The sequence below is a fragment of the Rhinichthys klamathensis genome, unplaced genomic scaffold, assembly GCF_029890125.1.
Source record: "Rhinichthys klamathensis goyatoka isolate OS25496 unplaced genomic scaffold, OSU_Roscu_1.1 h1tg000407l_1, whole genome shotgun sequence".
Taxonomy (NCBI): Eukaryota; Metazoa; Chordata; class Actinopteri; order Cypriniformes; family Leuciscidae; genus Rhinichthys; species Rhinichthys klamathensis.
In genome coordinates, this window is record NW_026606908.1 from 621,361 (window position 1) to 640,285 (window position 18,925).

The window sequence follows — 18,925 nt, forward strand, 5'->3', positions numbered from 1 at the left end:
CTTGGGTGAGGTATAACAAGGAAATCATTCACCAAATTATTGCATAAGGGAATTCCATGAATTAGTTGCCAAGCATTTCACTTCCTGTTATGTACATCTCAGGTACTTCCATGTTGTCTATTTTGACTTGTTTCAGATCCACTCTTTGTTTAACTCGGTTTCATATCTAGAGAAAAGTCTCACTGTCAGAAATCTGCTTTCAACAGTTCATTCTTAAAGGGATCACACACAACATTTTTAGTTATTTCTTGTCCTTTAAAGTCCATTTTTAATTATGTCATTTTCAAGTGTTTTCACCCTTTATCTAAGCTTTAAACAGTCAGTTTAACAGTCGCCTTCAATTGTGAATGAGCAATACATTTTTTACTGCCCCATTCTTCAATAACAGCCTCTTTGCAAATTATAGGTGCTTTCGCACTGGGTAGTTATAGGAACTAAGTTCTAGGAACTAGTCACCAGTCCCCCGTGAACTTAATGTTCCTCTAGAACCCTTTTCCTGATTGCATTCGCACCACCAGTTGGAACTTTGAAGTGACGTAAACCGTGACGTCCTGTCGGTCTGGTTGTTGTGCAGGAATTTAATTTAGACGCCGATGAGAATGACTTAACCAGAGCCTGAACACACATTGCTCCCATGCTCCGTTTTTATTAGTTTACGATGTTTTACAATCATATCTTATACGTTATTAGATAGAACTGTTAAAAAAAGAAAGTAAACGGTATAAGTATTATACCGTGTGGTTGATGCCCAATGTCACTAGCCGAGCAGAAATACATAATCAGGTTTCGATTGGTCCCTTCAAAGTCGCGTTGGATTTCCTCCTCAGCGTAAAGGTTGAGAAGTGCCTGGACTTCTGCGTCGAGTAAATATATAGGCTATAAACTGTTTGCACACTGCTGGGTTAGACCCTACTCTGAAGTAGGAGCTAATTTAGTTCCCCCAAAAGGCGTTCCTAGAACTAAAATCGTTCCCAGTTCCTGCTGTGCAAACACGCCAAAAAGCGAGTACTTCCGCCATTATATAGGAACTGTATGAAAAGGTTCCTACAGTGCGAAAGCCCCTTATGTTTATGCTCTGACCACAATTAACAGGAACCTTGTTAAAATAAACCTCCTAAACCATTCCTACCATTTACTGTAGATCCTTCAGAAGGATACACAACCAGTAATAGAGCAAAGTTTGGCAAACATTCACACATTTTATTTCATTAGTTCAACTGGTGTTTAGGAATAATAGCATATCTATCCTAGTAAGTTGATACAAAAAAATGAATAAACAAATAAAAATAACAATACTAGCCTTTCTGCAGTACCGGTAGTATCGGTGATGCTATCAATTAATACTATCAATTATCATCTAAAGTTAATGTTAACTTTGGCAGCCTTAAAATCTTATTTTGTAAAAATATTTAGCATTCAGTCGATTTTCCTCCTTCCAATCAAAAACCGATGGATAGAACCTACAAGTGCCTACATTTATTTCTTTTTCCATAATCCATTTCACTCAAATGTACGTCGCAATATGAATTTTACTGGTTTTGTAGGGACTACTGAAAGTTTATTATTGTAACAACACTAATCTATCCTGCATTCTCGATGTTATCTCACGGTGAATGGGAGTGTCAAGTTTCTGATGACACAATAGGTATCACTGACATGAACCTTGAATCATCAGTGTGAGGTCACAAAGTTACAAAGTTGAGAATGAGCCATTTTTGCAGCTTAGTTTCAAAAGATGCTCTTTTGGGAAAAGAATGTTTTGAGTTCTGAAAGTTATGATACCTTTTCATAGTACACAAAGTCCTTTTATTTCATAAGATCAAGCCCAATTCAATTTGTCATGATAGGACCCCTTAAAATTATGTACTAACAGGACACAGCAGAACACAGATGGTCAGAAACACAGTACAAAGATACAACCTTCTCTTGTTGGAGGATATCATTAGGGCCCAAGCCTTGAAAAGGCGAAGGCCCTATTGTTTTCCTTAGGATTATTTTTTTTTTTTTTTTTTTTTTTCTCCTCTTTTATTTTTCTTACGACTATTCGGGCACTTTTGGGGCTCTTAACGTGCACGAAAACTCTTGAAACTTTGCACGCGGGTCAGAACCCGCGGCCATCAGGGTCGGGGTGAAGATGGTACCCGGGCGTGGCAGGGGGGCTCGACAGCGCCCCCTGGAACGGGGTCCGAAAACTTGGTCCATAAATCAAACACGCTTGTATGTAAGAATATGAAACTCGGTACACATATAGATCTCATCGGTTCATATATACTTCATGCTCTTACTTTTTACCCCAGCCCAACAGGAAGTCGGCTATTTAGGGTTGTTTGTAAAACGCATGCAATGGAATTTAAAGTACTTCTCCTAGAGAATTCAAAGAAATGCCTCGAAACTCGGTCAGCATGAAGTCAAGACATTGAGGATGAAAAATTGCGAGGGGATTTTTGATATCTCGAACGGTTTGGCCGTGGCGGGGAAACGAAATTATGGCGAGAAACGTGAAACAGGAAGTGTGTTATAACTTCTGCATACATTAACTGATCTTGATGAAACTTCACCAGTGTGTTCGCTGTAAGAGGCCGATCACATGGATGTGACTATTGTGAGTCAAAGTTATAGCGCCACCAACTGGCAGCAGGAAGTGTGTCACTTTCAAAATGCTTCGAAATCACCCTCTTATTTTAACCCAATTTGCTTCAAACTTCATCTGTATAATGTAAACATACGCCAGATGTAGACCTGTGAATGGATTCTTGATATCTTTGATACTGTTGCCGTGGCAACACATCAAACTTTAAAATTATTTTTTGATGCTTTTGAGACTCTTAGCATGCTTGAAATTGCATGAAACTCGACAGACATGTCACATATATTAGCCAGTAGACATGTGCAAAGTTTCAGGAACGGGCGTGGTGCAGGGACTCAGTAGCGCCACCTTTTGACAAAAGTGAGAGGGTTAGTTTCATAGTTTTACCTGCAATCTTAAAACTCGGTAGGCATATTGTTCAGATCAAGCCGGACAACTTTCTAATTTACAGTTTTTGGTTCCGAACAACAGGAAGTCAGATATTTTGGTTTGAATGGGATGTTTTGGAGTAATCTCTGTCCCTCTCTCCCTCTCTCTGCATACCTCTGTGTCTGTGGGGGGAGGGGGATGTGTCTGTTTGAGTGACAAAGCTTTTAATTATTGTTGATCAAGGTTTCGGGGGCTTTTGGGGCTCTTAACATCCTCTAAAACTCTTGAAACTTTGCACACGGGTCAGAACCCGTGGCCATCAGGGCCGGACTGAAGCTGGTACCCGGGCGTGGCAGGGCGGACCGACAGCGCCCCCTGGACTGGGATTCGAACACTTGTCCATAAATCAAAGACACTTGCATGTAATAATATGAAACTGTGTACACTTATAGATCTCATTGGGTTAAACAACTTTCGTGCTCTAAGTTTTACGACATCCCAACAGGAAGCCGGCTATCATGGTTTGTTTGGAAACGCATACCCCTGAAATTCTATTTAATTCTCCTTGGGAATTGATCGGATTTCAAGCAAACTCGGTCAGCATGACGTCAAGACATTGATGATGCTAAATTCCGGAGGGATTTTTGATATCTCGAACGGTTTGGCCGTGGCGAGGAAATTAATTTTATGACTAAAAAAGGACACATAAAGTGTGTTATAACTTTGCTCGTTTTACCTACAGTTACAAAACTTGCCACGCATATTGTTCTCATCAAGCCAATCGACTTTCTAATTTAAAGTCATTAGCTCAGAGCAACAGAAAGTCAGATATTGTAGTTTGAATGGATTTCTTGTCCCCCTGCCATTCTGTTTGTGTGTGTGTCTGTGTGGGGAGGGGAGCAGAGGGGAGGGGAGGGAGGGAGGGTTGGTGTCTGTGTTTATGTGTGTGTGTGTGTGTGTGTGGCTGGCTGTATGATTTTTCCTGCATTAAAGGATAAAGAAATCTCTAAGTCCTTGTCTTTTCGCATAACAATTTTTGTATTTTTTTTTAAATGACAAAATATGCATCACTCCTCTTAAGTGGTTTATTTTATTCCCACCAAACTTTTTCAACATGATGAAAATACATTAAAGAAGCATAATTGTGAATATCTATTGAATATCTCTAATTGTTTTGCTATGGCGAGGGATTAAAGTCATGTAAAAAAAAAAAAAAAACACTAAAAGCTTCATATCTTCTAAAAATGTAATTATACACCATTTATTTCTAGATAAAATTATACAAATATCAGAACTAAACCCATTTTATTCTTGTTTTCAATTTAAGAATAATGTACAAGTTTAAAAACAGCCAGGATGCACTATTCAGTTAAAAAATAAATATATCAAATAATACATAGGGCTATACTGCCCTCTTGTGTTCAAAATCAGGTAGGCCTGTTGTATTTAAATATAGGTAGCTGCTATGTGACTCCGAGAATTTTTTCTCACCGGTTATTTGACGTGTAACACCGGGGGCTTTTATATCGCTAAGTTAAAAGTGAAAGTAAAGTAAGGACATTTATAGTGGTGGCGCTCGCAGTGCGCTCGAATGAATTTCTATGGAAGTAGAAATGAAAAAACGTTCGCTCTGTTTTGCTCGCTCGTCGCCATGGATGCGCACTGTAATGAATGCCACTGCAGCCGCATACTTTTTAGTGTCACTTTAAAATTAGTGCAATATCGGGGGCCGATTGCTTGAATTGTGAGTTCAATAGTCTATTATTTTTCACGGAAAACACAACAACAAAAGAGTACAATGACAGATTCGCTTAAATAGGCGCTTTTACATAAAATAGCCTATTCCGTCATCATCTTTTCAGTCAGCACTTCACTCTCGTGATTAATGAAATTTATTGCTGATATTTGCTGCAACTTTCGTTCCGCTCACAATTTAGTAAGCAAACACGCTTCAAATGTGTTTTTATTTTATTTTTGTGTATATATATGTGTGTGTATATATATATATATAGCTTATGTTTCAAATATGAGTTAATTAACAATCGTTTGAAAGAATGATACTTTTAAACATATCACTAAACCGTCATTAGGTGTCGCCAGGCGACCGTCTTAATGAGCGAGTCATTGATTCATTTGTTCGAACGATTCGTTCGAACGGCTGAGTCATTCATGAATGAGACAGATTATGGATTGGTCATTGAATCTTTCAGTCAACCGATTCGTTCAAAATGCTGAATCATTCAGTAATGAGAAAACACGTTGCTGTGAGATGCGCAATGGTTCTGCTGTGATCTTTGTTTAACTAGTTTCACTGCTGAAACAGAAAAAAGTCAATATTGCATATAAAATGTAAGTGATTTGACGTGTGTGTGAGAGAGATTGTGTCTGTTACAGTGACAAGAGTTTAACCCTTTAAGGCCTTGTCTTTTTGGATATATATCTCTTTTTTTATTACAAAATGTGCATACAACCCATATATTGTAAATGTATTGTTTGCTTTAAATTAAATTAAGATTGTATGTTTGGTAATTGAACCTAAATAAATTTAAAATTAGGAAGTCGGCTATATAGCAACAATAGTTACATCCATCTGATCGGCCTTCCTAAACCCATATATTATGGGTTTAGGAAGGCCGATCAGATGGATGTAACTATTGTGAGTCAAAGTTATAGCGCCACCAACTGGCAGCAAGAAGTGTGTCACTTTCTAAATGCTTTTGACAAAAGTGGGGGGGTTAGTTTTATCCACAGTAACAAAACTCGATATGTATATTGTACTCTTCGAGCCGGACAACTTTCTAATTTACCGTAATTAGCTCAGACCAAGAGGAAGTCAGATATTTTGGTTTGAATATGGTGAGCCTCTCTCTGTCTCTCTCTGAGCTAATATGGCAAGCCGTTTTAACATTTAATCATTTTAACCTACTAGTCTCTATTTTCATGCTACTAGTACTTATTTTTTAGATACTAGTATCTATTCCATTAAGTACTAGTACTTACTCATTAGTGACTAGTGCTTATTCTGTTTAGAATATTCAAAGTGCTTATTCAATTTTTATGCTTATTTATATTTTCAGAGCAGAAATTTTTTTTCAATTTAAGAATTATTTTTAAGTTTAAAAACAGCCAGAATGGTTGTTTAGTCAAAAATAATAATAATCCAAATCATATATAGTGCTATACTGCCCTCTTGTGTTCAAAATCAGGTAGGCCTATTGAATTTATATATATTTATATATTAGAGAGAGATTGTGTCTGTTACAGTGACAAGAGTTTAACCCTTTAAGGCCTTGTCTTTTTGGATATATATCTTTTTTTTATAAAAAAAAGTGCATACAACCAATATATTTTAAATGTATTGTTTGCTTTAAATTAAATTAAGATTGTATGTTTGGTAATTGAACCTAAATAAATTTAAAATTAATGTTCTATATTTCAGATCAATATATTTGTTTTCCTTCATTTTAATCAACACTAACTTTATTCTCATCTGAATTATAAATAACTTATTTCTGTATAAAATAAAAAATCCCGAATAATCCAGACCAACCAGAGCGCACTATTTCTACAACATCATCAGTGCTGAAGCGGAACTACCAGAGTCGTTCGGCAGATAGTGAGCAGATATTTTGTGTCACGTCGTGCACAATAACCCTAAAGGCACCAGGGTGGCGGTGCCACCGGCTTTTTATATATATATATATATATATATATATATATATATATATATATATATATATATATATATATATATATACATATACATATATATATATATATATATATATATATATATATAAATATAGCTGCGAGCAGCGATGAAGGGCCAAAGCCGGCGGCACCGCCACCCTGGTGCCTTTAGGTAACTAAAGGCACCGGGGTTGCGGTGCCACCGGCTTGGGCCCGTAATCGCTGCTCGCAGCTATATTTTCTGTTTTGATTTTGCTTGCACACAAGCAAGCTCTCCAAACTGAGGTTATCAGGGCTGAAGTCATACCATGACTTCCCCTTTATGAGGCCTCAGGGTACGGTCAACCAAGCTTCATCTAGAAACAGTTAAAAGTGCTTGAGACATGTGGATGTGATATACTGCAGAAGTGCTCTCATGGCATGAGCTGTGTGCAAATATTTACCTCAAGCATGTTTGCCATTAAAAACGACGACATTACCTCATTCCCCTCCTCCTGCTGCTGCAGCTGAGCCAAGTCTCATTTGACCCAATGACTAAGTCATAACTTTTTTTCCTCTATAGTTCTCGTAATACAGCCAGTGAACCATAACTACTTTTTGAAAGTATGAGTTACAGATGATGGCAAACACTTTAAAGGCATCAAATGCAGCCTGGTCTGTCCTAGCCAAATTACTCTAATTCATCCCACTGTTGCCCTCTGATGCAGATGATGTATACATGGATTTCATGACAAAAGAACGTCTTTCATTTCTAGCTTTAATAATTGGAGCCACATTGTTGTTATTCTACCCTAATTACCATATTTTGTCCAGTCAAATCATGTTATACTAAATCAGCTAGGAAAGAAACATGCAATGCATGGCAGTCCTTTCTCATTCACATCGTTTCGGTTCAGCATCTCAAAATGAACTGACAACGTCTCACCAGAAATGTGCCTCTGTAGCACAAGTATAAGAGGAATTAAAATATTCAAATGAACTCATCCACTGTGAAAAAGTTATGTAAAAATTAGTAGAACTTGGTATAAGTTGAATTTTTGAATATAAGGATCCCAAAATATGATGATCTTAATATAGTATAAATGAGTCTGCATAATGTATAAATAGAAAATATTAAATATGATATCTTAAAGATGTTATTTCTAAGTTTATACAAATGTATAATTAATTAAAATGATTAATCTCATGAATTTTCCATTCTGCCTTGGATGAATGGAACCATAACAACAACAACAAATTGATAAACATTCTATTAATTATTAATGTTAAAGCTCCAGTCCGTAACTTTTCCTCTTTGTCGCCATCTGTCTGTTCGAAATCTGTAACTGCAGTGATTCGCGGAATTATCATCTTTACGTCGGTTGTAAATCGGCATGAAACGGCGCGGATGAACACAGTGCTTTGAGGCGAGTGCTGCTGTCAGTCACCGCGCTGTGTGGATAGCCTACTGTCATACAGAATCACAGATTCACTTTTTGAAAGTTTGACCAACATAAGAATTTTCATAAGAAAATGTCTTCTGAACAAGTAAGTAACATCCATTTTTGTTCTGACCAACTAAGGGGGAAAAAGCATTCGACATAAGCTTCGTTAGATTTAATCAACGCGATTTACAGCAACCGTGCAAATTATAGCCTACTTTGTTCTCAAATTCATGTTAACAACATCACATCAGCATAGCGTGACTAATGTTGAATTTAATGTGTTTTATGGTTACCTGTGTAGTTCAGAATTCATATTCTCCATAATAGCAAGACGAGAAAGGCACAACAAAGGAAACTCCATAACTGTGTGAATTAAGAAAACGTACTGTTACACGATTGAACTATTGAAATGTCTTACTTGTTCAGCAGAAAAAAGCCGTCTCTTCTTCCGTTTTGAACCCCTTCAAAACACGGAGTTCACGCACTTTTCAAAAGCCCCGCCGATGTTTAATCCTTGTGTTCGCATGAGACGGTTTCTTTCTCTTTCTCTAGCCACCTTAAATCCGAAGTACGAAGTCTTTTGGGTTTTATAACTGCTGAATCTCCAGTTGACACTGATGATTGTTGTTTGGATCTTTCTGGATGCCATAAGTTTAATCATGTAAAGTGCTGCGAGAAAAGCCTATACATCTAAACATCTCGTCACGCGCAGTATAGCCGAAGGAGCCGAAACTCCTTCTTTATGTGTACGGGTGTGACGTCATGACGCAAAGACATGCTCGAATTTCCCGCGGAAACCCACCAGTACCACTGGAATTAAAATCATTATTACAAGCTAACCGTTTTGAATCTAGCTATGGCAAGCAGATAGTTTTGACCACTGGCAGAATAAGTTTTTTTTAATATAATTATTTTGGATTATTTTTAACTTAAAAAAGTTACGGACTGGAGCTTTAACGATAACTTTGGAAGCCCTAAAATCTAATCTGTTGATCTGCCTCAATCCAATCAACAAATTATCAATAGAACCACCCTACATTTTTTATAAAAGATCTGACACAACTTACCAACACTGTAACAAATTGCTGTAGATTCTACAGCAAAATTCTACAGAAATGTATTGTTTTATCATTTTACAAGTTATTACTGTAATTCGCAATGCATTATGGGTCAAAAAGAGTATTACAGTTGTTAACAGTATATTTCCCTATCAACTGTAAATTGATTTACAGGTAAGAGGTGTTTTCACTGTAGTTCATACGTTTTACAACAATTTACTGTGATGTGGCATTATGGGATTGCGCGGGCTGAATACAGGTTTGAAAACTGGTGGACTGGAGCAGGGCAAGAAGCGCTGAAGATAAAAGGCACTATTTACTAAATTTTTGGTAAGTTAACTTAAATGTACATCCATAAATATTACAATCTACTGTATTACTTAATGCTGTTTGAGCGATTCATATTTTGAACAGAATTCATCATGTCAGATATGCAATTAATTTTATCGACTTGTTAACAACTGCGTGTTATCAGGACATTTAGTGTGATGTAAAAGTGTTTGATTCCAATATTAACGTTACGTTTATTTAGTAAAGGAATGTGTCTTTAATTTTAAATGTATTGTTTCAGGCGAGGCATAGAATCGCGACGGCGCGCGCCATAACAGTGGTGAGACGAAGCTGAACTGTTACAAGGTAAAACCATCGTAAATGTTATGGACGAATGCTGCCGTTTGTTACAGTTTTATTCGCAATCCGCATATATTTGCTCTCAAGAGAGTATTTTTAGAGCATTTGCTGTTTCCAAGACAAGACAAATCCACTGAAGTGTTGGTGAGAAAAAACTAGTAACGTTAGGCCTATACGCAGTTAGCTTTCTTGACGAAAAACATTAGAATCTATGATATTATTAACATCGTTGCATGCTGCTATTTTCTCATTTATTTCACCAGTTTTGATTTATTATTGAGAGCATGTAAAACCAGTGTTTAACAAAGGCCTGCGTCATAACTAAATTTAACGCAAAGCAATTTGCAGTTTGGAAGACGAGACATAATTACTGATGTGCTGTTGAGACAAAACTACATACAGTATACGCACGTGCAGTTAGCTTTGCTGATTAAAAACATTACAATATGATTTTAACATCGTTGGATGCTGCTATTTTCTCATTTATTTCACTAGTTTGGATTTCTTATTGAGAGCATGTAAAACCAGTGTTTAACAAATCCCTGCGTCATAAATAAATTCAAAATGACTGGCAAACGATTTGAAAGTTCATTTTATTTTCTGTTCAAAGTTCCCATAGTTATTGTTTTCTTAATATAACTTGAACCTAAATCTAAATGAGAAATGTATTACTGTAAATTGTGTCAACATGAGAGCAATACCATTGTAGGTTTTACTAAGCATATGAAAGGTCACAGTAATGTTCCAAGCTGCTGTTTTACCTGTGGTGTACCTGACTGTTCCCGTGCATTTACAAAATTTGCAGCTTCTCATCTATATAGAGACCATACAGGATATCAGAAGTCTCGTAAAGGTTCCAGATTTGACCAAATAGACACAACACTGATTTGCCAGATTGGATATTGTCATTTCACATGCACAACTCTGAATGACTTAATTAGGCATTTAAAATGCCATTTTGATGAGGGCAGGGAAATCGGTCTGTACTGCATTTACTGCATACTGCATTTAATTACATTTACAATGTTTTCCTTTTATATTTTTTCTTGTAGATGTCAGCAACAGCAGCTGATGTAGAAAAAAGTTCTACACTTCCAGACTCTCCGAGACTGATTGTCTTAGGTAATGTATGTTCCAAAATCTTTAGTAACTTAATACATTTTGCCTGTTGTATGTTAGCATACATGTTTATAAAGTGTTTTCTTATATTTATTATTTTTAGGTGAAATTCTCACTGCAACCCAGTGGATGCTGAGTATTGAGGGTCAAGTGTTTATGAATCCACACCCCAATTTCATGGCTGGAATTTCTGCTTTGTTTGCAACTTATACTACAACTTTAATCTGGTGTACGAGCACGAGGCATCCTGCACAGTTGAATTTGTTCAAAGGTAACAGTTTACTTAAATATAAATGTGTATATGTTAAAGGATTAGTTCACCCAAAAATTACATTTCTGTCATTAATTAACTACTGACCTTCATTCATTTTCGGAACACAAATTAAGATATTTTTGATGAAATCCGAGAGGTTTCTGAACCACACATAGGCAGCAAAATCATTGCAACTTTCAAGGTCCAGAAAGGCAGTTAAGACATTGTTAAAATAGACCATGTGACTACAGTGGATCAACCTTAATGTTATGAAGCCACGATAATACCTTTTGGGTGCAAAAAACCCCCAAAATAACGACTTTATTCAACAATCTCTTCTCTTCTGTGTCAGTCTCTGACGCTGTTAATGTAATAAACACAGTGCAGCGCTTCCAGGTTCTACGTTAGAACAAAAAGTATTCTCATCACTTCATAACATTGAGGTTGATCCACTGGAGTTACATGGACTATTTTAATGATGTTTTTACTACCTTTCTAGGCCCTGGAAGTTGTAATGACGTTGTGGTCTATGTGTGGTTCAGAAACCTCTCTGATTTCATCAAAAACATCTTAATGTGTGTTCATGAAAATGAATGTAGGTCAGTCGTTAATTAATGACAGATTAATAAGTAATTAATTACAGAAATGTCGTTTTGGGGTGAACTAACCCTTTTTAGTATTGCAGCGAATGCTTAATGTAAAGTGGTATATTTTCATTAGTCTGCACGTGATCCTAAAGCTTCTGCTTGTGTTTTTCTGACTAATTTTTGTGCAGATGTTTTGTTGGAATCAACCCATCCGGTACCAAGACAGTCAAAAAAAAGTGGAAAGACCTCAGAGAAGAGGAACAACAATATCAATCCTCATGTGTCTACTCTTCTCAGAAGGCTAATGGACTTTGAGTTGTTAAGCATGTAAGTTGTCAAATGTATATTTAAAAAAAAAGTACTTTAAATTAAAATGGTTTAAATGTTTTTAGAGAGAATGTTGTCAATCACCATTGTTGTTTATCACAAACATTTATACCAAAAATAATTTAAAAAAAGGCAGAAATGTGAGTTTTAACAGGAGATGTGAGTTAAAGGGTTAGTTCACCCCAAAATGAATATTCTGTCAGTAATGACTCTCCCTCATGTTGTTCCAACCCTCTAAGACTTTCGTTCATCTTCGGAACACAAATTAAGATATTTTTGATTAAATCTGAGAGCTGGATCACTCCTCACACACATGATCAGCGTTGGCCAATAGTGAGCCTACGTGTGACGTACAACACAGAAGCGCTGCGCTGTTACACTACGTGAAATCTCGAGGCCCACAGAGAAGGAAATGAATTGTTGAATAAAGTCGTTATTTTTGTTTGTTTTTTTTGTGCACAAAAAGTATTCTGGTAACACTTTACAATACGGGTGCACTAATAAGCATTCATTCATGCTTAACTAATGCACAGATAATACTGAATTAATGTGTAACTAATGATTATCTAAGCTATTCATTAATGATTACCACATTAGGAACTAATTAAGAGTCTGTATTGTTAATGTATTAGTTCATACATGAATTGTTATTAATTAAATATGTAATTGTGAAGTAATTCCCTAATAACTAATTTTTTTAACTAATAGTGTTAATTAATATGTTAATTACCAGAATGAGCCAAAGCCTTGTATTTCAACTTCCAGATAATACAGGTACACTAATATGCATTAATTCATGATTAATTACTTCATTGTTAGTGTAAATTCATGTGTAAATTACTACAATTACTAAATGACTAGTTAATAACGATGTGCCTCAACAAGTAAAGTCATAACATAATGATACCTTTGCAAATCATTAGCTAATGATTAATTAAAGCAGACAACTGGAAGTTGAAGTGCATAGCTTTGACTAATTGTGGTAATTAACACATTAATTTACACTATTAGTTAATAAAATATGTTATTAAGGAATTAATACACAATGACACATTGAATTAATAGCAATTCATGTATTACTTAATCTATTAATCATATAGACTCTTTATTAGTTGCTGATGCAGTAATCATTAATTAATGGTTTAGTTCTTCATGAATCATACATTAACTCATGATTATCTATGCATTAGTTAAACATGAATTAATGCATATTAGTGCACCCGTATTGTAAAGTGTTACCAGTATTCTCGTCGCTTGATAAACTTCAGATTGAGCCACTGTAGTCACTTGGACTATTTTAACGATGTCTTTCATAACTTTTCTGGGCCGGCAAGTTACGATCCCTTAGAAACCTATGGAGGAGTGATTCAGCTCTCAGATTTAATCACAAATATCTTAATTTGTGTTCCAAAGATGAAGGAAAGTCTTACGGGGTTGGAACAACATGAGGGTGAGTAATTACTGACAGAATTTTCATTTTGGGGTGAACTAAACCTTTAACCATAATGCCATTCTGTTGGTTGAGCTTAAAGGAATAGTTCACCCAAAAATGGAAATTCCGTCATCATTTACTCACCCCCATGTTGTTCCAACCCTGTATGAGATTCTTTCTTCTGCTGAACACAGAAGATATTTTAGATATATTGAAGAATGTTGGTAATCAACAGTTTATGGTAGCCATTTACTTTCAATTGTCTGGTTACCAAAATTCTTTGAAATATCATATTTTGTGTTCAACAGAAGAAAAAAAACTCATACAGGTTTGGAACAAATTGAGGGTGAGTAAACACAATGATGACAGAATTTTCATTTTTGGATGAACTGTCCCTTTAACTTTTATTGAACCCAGAATCTTGCTTTTAAGTCTTACAAGTTATTTGTAGTTATTTTGTGACTGATTTTGAAAAGATTTTCTGTACTTGAAAAAGTAAAATTGTTGTTACCAGTCTTGCAGTTATTTGCTTAATATTTTAATAAATATTTTTCAACAACAGCTTTGACTTTGTGTTTGTTTTTTTAAATGTTTATTTTAATGCATTTACATCAATATAATAAAGTACAGTTTACTGTTAAAATGATTCTTTTCAGCTTTTTAAATGTTAAACTATTACAGCATCTTCTTAAATTTTGTGGGTATTTCCAGGGTTTTATTGGCAACTTTATTGCCAGGTTAATACTGTACTTTAGTGAAATTACAAAAAATTGCTGTAAAATATATTTACAGGATTTTATTGGCAACTTTATTGCCAGGTAAATACTGTACTTTAGTGAAATTACAAAATATTGCTGTAAAATAAAATACAAGTTTAATTCAATGTTACTGTAAAAAAACTATAAATTACTGTATTTCATATACAACAATTAACTGTAAGTTGCTTTACAGTCTTATACTGTAATCAATTTTACAGCAATTACCAACATTTTTACAGGACTTTATTGGCAACTTTTTTGCCAGTAAATTCCTGTAAATTCTACAGGAAATTTTTTACAGTGAATAGTTCTGACTAGGAGTGCACGATTTACAAAGAAAAAAAAAATCTAACTGCGATTTAAAAAAAATAAATTAAAATCCAATTTAAAAAAAAATAAATTGCAGGTTTTCTGCGCTTGTTTGCATGCAAACACTGGCAGATAATGAGCTGCACACATGTAAGAACACAGTGACGTGCTTCACTCTGAAACACACAGCGCATATATTTAATTAAATCCCAGCTTTTGCAATTTAATAAATCACACTAAGCCATATCCCGATTTTGGATTTACTTCAATTAATCATGCAGCCCTAATTCTGACTGCAAATTCTTCTTACACGATGATGAGCCACATTCAAAGCGATTGTAAAATTATACAAAATTGTGACCGCACATCAATTGAATGCTACATGAGCCATGATGGCACATTTCTTAGCATCCCTAAATAACTTCACACTTCATGCTGTGCCACCAAACACCCCTTAATAAGCAAGTTCCTCTTCACCTTGTTTGAGCCGCGTCCAACTCAATTTCTCTCATCACACACAAATGTAAATACTGAAAAGCAGTACGGTCCAATGACAGCCATACAAATCTACATCGGTCATGATTTTCATCAAGAGTAATTGTGAATCGTTTAGCAGTTGACTCCCACACATAACCACAACCTCCAGCAGATTCCATGTTCTGGCATGAACGGAAGAGCTTCAGTTTACACGAATTTCCCTAAACGTCTGACAAGAGGTAATGATCCCTTCTGCCCTTACCTTCCATTATTTTAAGACGCTAAGAGTTAAAGATGCTTTGATGTGGTCCACCAAACCATCTCAAAATCGGAGAAGCTCTTAACGGATTCTACATAACCATAAGTGGAAGCACAATTTAAGGCCAAAAAAAGAGGTATTTTTAGTCCCCAGTTCTGAGTGTGCCATGAGAGGCAGTGACATGTAAAGTGCAAATTCATCACCTTTCTTCTCTGGTTCAGACGTAGAGTTTAATAATGCAGAGGGGCATGCTCTGATGAAATATTCACAAAGGACAGAAAACAAGCCATAAACACAGAGGTTTAAAAGATGGCCTCATGGCCTCCATCTCCAGATCAATATAAACTTGCGGGTACTTAAAATGAACTGCATGAAACGTTCCATTGAGCTGTTCCAGTAACTGATCCACAGCAGAGCACATGTGACATTGATGCTCAAAACAAACAGCAATGACTTACTTTTGAGAGCGTCCTCTGCCACAAAATGGAAAAGATGATCACATCCTTAATTCTAAGTTCCCGTTCAAGCAAACCATAAAGAACAAGAGACCATACAACCATCCATCCTCCTTTGACAAACAATGCCTGTTAGGCTGGCCACACACTTGAAGATTTTAAGGCCAATTTTGAGCCTGATTTGCATCCCGCAAATTAACATCATGTTGATTGTGATTTTGCTACTGAAGTTTAAATCAGAGACTATACTATTTTTCTTCCAGCAGATGAATGATAAAAAACAATCGACAGCCAATCAGAATCCACACATAACTTGGCTTGACCATTTAACGCGCAGATGACATAAGCACTGCCACTAATAGCATGCGCTTATAATAAACAAGACTTTATTGTGCATTGGTGTGGACGCTGATTCTTATAGTTATCATTATAGTTTTCATTCTTGGTGTGAACTATCGTTATAGTTCTTATGTGCCTTAAAAATACAGAAACTTAAAAAGCACATTATAAAAACATCAAAATATTAATCTTGCCTAATTTTATCTCGCTAGCAAAACCACTGCAAATGTGTGAATATTTATTAAACCCAGCCCTAGTTCAAACTAGGACGTTTCCTGCTTGTTGAGGTCACCAGCTGCCAGTTTGGCTGGTGTGTTTGGTCTTTATGGATACTGTAATGGTTCGGATACTAGGGGTGTAACGATATTTGAACCGAACCGAAAAACCGCGATACACCACCCACGATACGTATCGCGATACTCTCATGGCGAACCGAACACGCCCCGCCCCCTGCGGCCCCGCCCATCCCCGGCTCATTGCGCCTCATGTGTTATATGTACACAACGAATACAGGGCTGTTGCCTAACCAATGTTAGGCACAATGTATGTTTAAAATAGTTGTCATGAAAATAACAGCTTCTGTGTAAATTATTATATAACAAATTAGAGTAAAAACATGTTAATGCAAAAATTGCCTTATCTGTTGTTAAGCTTTAATGTTATAGTAATGTGCAAGTAAGGGCTGTAGTTTACAGCATTAGCAGATAATTTTGTTATCCTTGAGAAACGTTTAGGCTACTTGTAATTGAATTAATTTAAAGACAAGGACACAATTTGTTCATTAAAGCACTGTTTAATAAAAAATAAAAGCAATTTTAGCTTTCTAAACCCCCCCACCCCACCGAAATGAACCGAACCGAACCGAGACCTCAAAACCGTGGGACGAACCGAACCGTCAGGTTTTTGTGTATCGTTACACCCCTATCGGATACACTGCTAGACACTCTGATCCATCATGAAAAACAACAGTCTAACAGTAATGCAATGCAGTCTATAAACACTATCCAGGGAAAACACTCTGCGACTTTCATTACTCAGTATGGAGATCCAGCAAAGGATTAGATCTCATCGAACTAGGACCTTCTCACAGTGTTTGCGCGCCATGGAAAGAGAAACAGCTGCAATATAAAGATTCCAGTGGCCTTACGTATGTGTCTGCATTTCATCACTAGATCAGAATGACTACGTGATTTGGAGTCTGTCTCTTTTTTTGCGGAATGGAGAAGCAGCTGATCTGGCTCCATGAGACCTCCTTGCACAGCCTTGATGGATAATGCGGCCAGTAAACGTTACCCTCAGAGGGAAACAATGGGAACTTTTTGAGGATCATTGCATGAGAGATATGCAAATTCTTCAAAATTTTGTTTGCCACACTGGAGACATTAAGAAATAAATAACAGGACATGTTGAAATTACAGTGAGTGATGTTCTACTCTGACTTCAGATGGGCAAATAGCTCTTTATAAGGAGTCAATCTCATCAACAATAGACCAAAGCGAATGTGTCATACCTCTCTGGCTGCAAGCACGCAGTATTTTTCAGCAATGCAGTTTTCTGGCTTCCTCTACAGATTTTATCTCAGGTCCAACAAGTGACAGAGAAGCTGCAACTAACAGTGTGTAAAAGAGTTCCCTTCACAACTATATTAAGACTGTTGTGTGCTTGAATAGCACACTGATCTTGATAACTTGTAAGTTTTGGGAAGCAAAATAGCTCTTGACAAACTGAACTGTCAACTTACCACACAGTATGACACCGCAACAGCAGTATGTTTCAAGCGATAACGTCACCTATGACATCACATCATAAACGACTCCTATCACAATCCTTGACAGTGACTAATATGAGAATCATTTCCTTTCCCAAATCCAGCTCAAAGACTTTGGTCCAGGCAACTCCAGAAGCAGCAGGATTCTATTGTTCTGGGTGACTGTGGTGAAAAGCATATGGCACGCCCACAATCTGTCTGGGTTACACTGGGCTCTAATACAGCTCAGACGGATCGCATAATTACGTCATGGGGGGTGCGTATAATGTGGGTCATTACGCCATAAAGTCTGTTATGGGGCATAAAAACGGGGCATATGAAAATAATTTACTATATGTTAAAAAAAGCTACTAGTGCATAAAGTAAAATGGCGATAAGGACACCAATAAGTAGTTCAAGGAATAAATGTTTTAATACTTAGGTGCAAGTGCATTTACCACTGCTCAGCGAAATCCAGTCATTTCAGTAGGACTCGAGAGGATGATAAAGTTCCCAAAGCAGATTTCACTAATGTTTAAAGGTGCAGAAAGTGAACACTTGTAGCCAATCAGCAGTAAGGGTCATATACACTCATGATGGGGAAAGTGCCTGTGCTATGTTCGTGAATTTAGGGGCGGAGCTATCAATATAGGGATGTGATACTTTTTGGTACGTGCTTGTTTTGGCGATTTCAAATATCAACAGTGTTTCTCAGAAATTGCTTAATGCACCAAGTTGTTCATGCAAATTCACCATGCTGACCAAAACCGTTTGGTTTGAAAGTGACTTGTGTGAGCAGTGCTCAGGGGCGCTGTAAAGGGGGGGTAAACGATGACGATTTTCGGGGCCCATGATTAAGAGGGGGCCCAGAGAAGCCCCCAATAAAATTGTGGTGCTAAAAAAATATATTTGATAGTAAAAATTATTAACTTTAAATTATTCTATTTGCTGTTTCCTGGTGTCAAATTTTTTTATTTTTTTAGGAAACACAAATGTCCGTGGGCCCCTCTCCCCCTCTCGATTATCATAAAATGGTTCAGTCCGCCCAAATTGTATCCAGGCAACGTATTTTTACGCTCTGATTGTGTGAGACGTACAAGCTCGG

General features: G+C 36.5%; 1 protein-coding gene across 3 annotated transcripts in view; it reads right to left on the reverse strand.

Moving 5' to 3' along the window:
• Positions 1-18,925, reverse strand: part of zyx (zyxin) — a 37,041-nt gene that overhangs the window by 14,327 nt on the left and 3,789 nt on the right. The window lies entirely within an intron of this gene.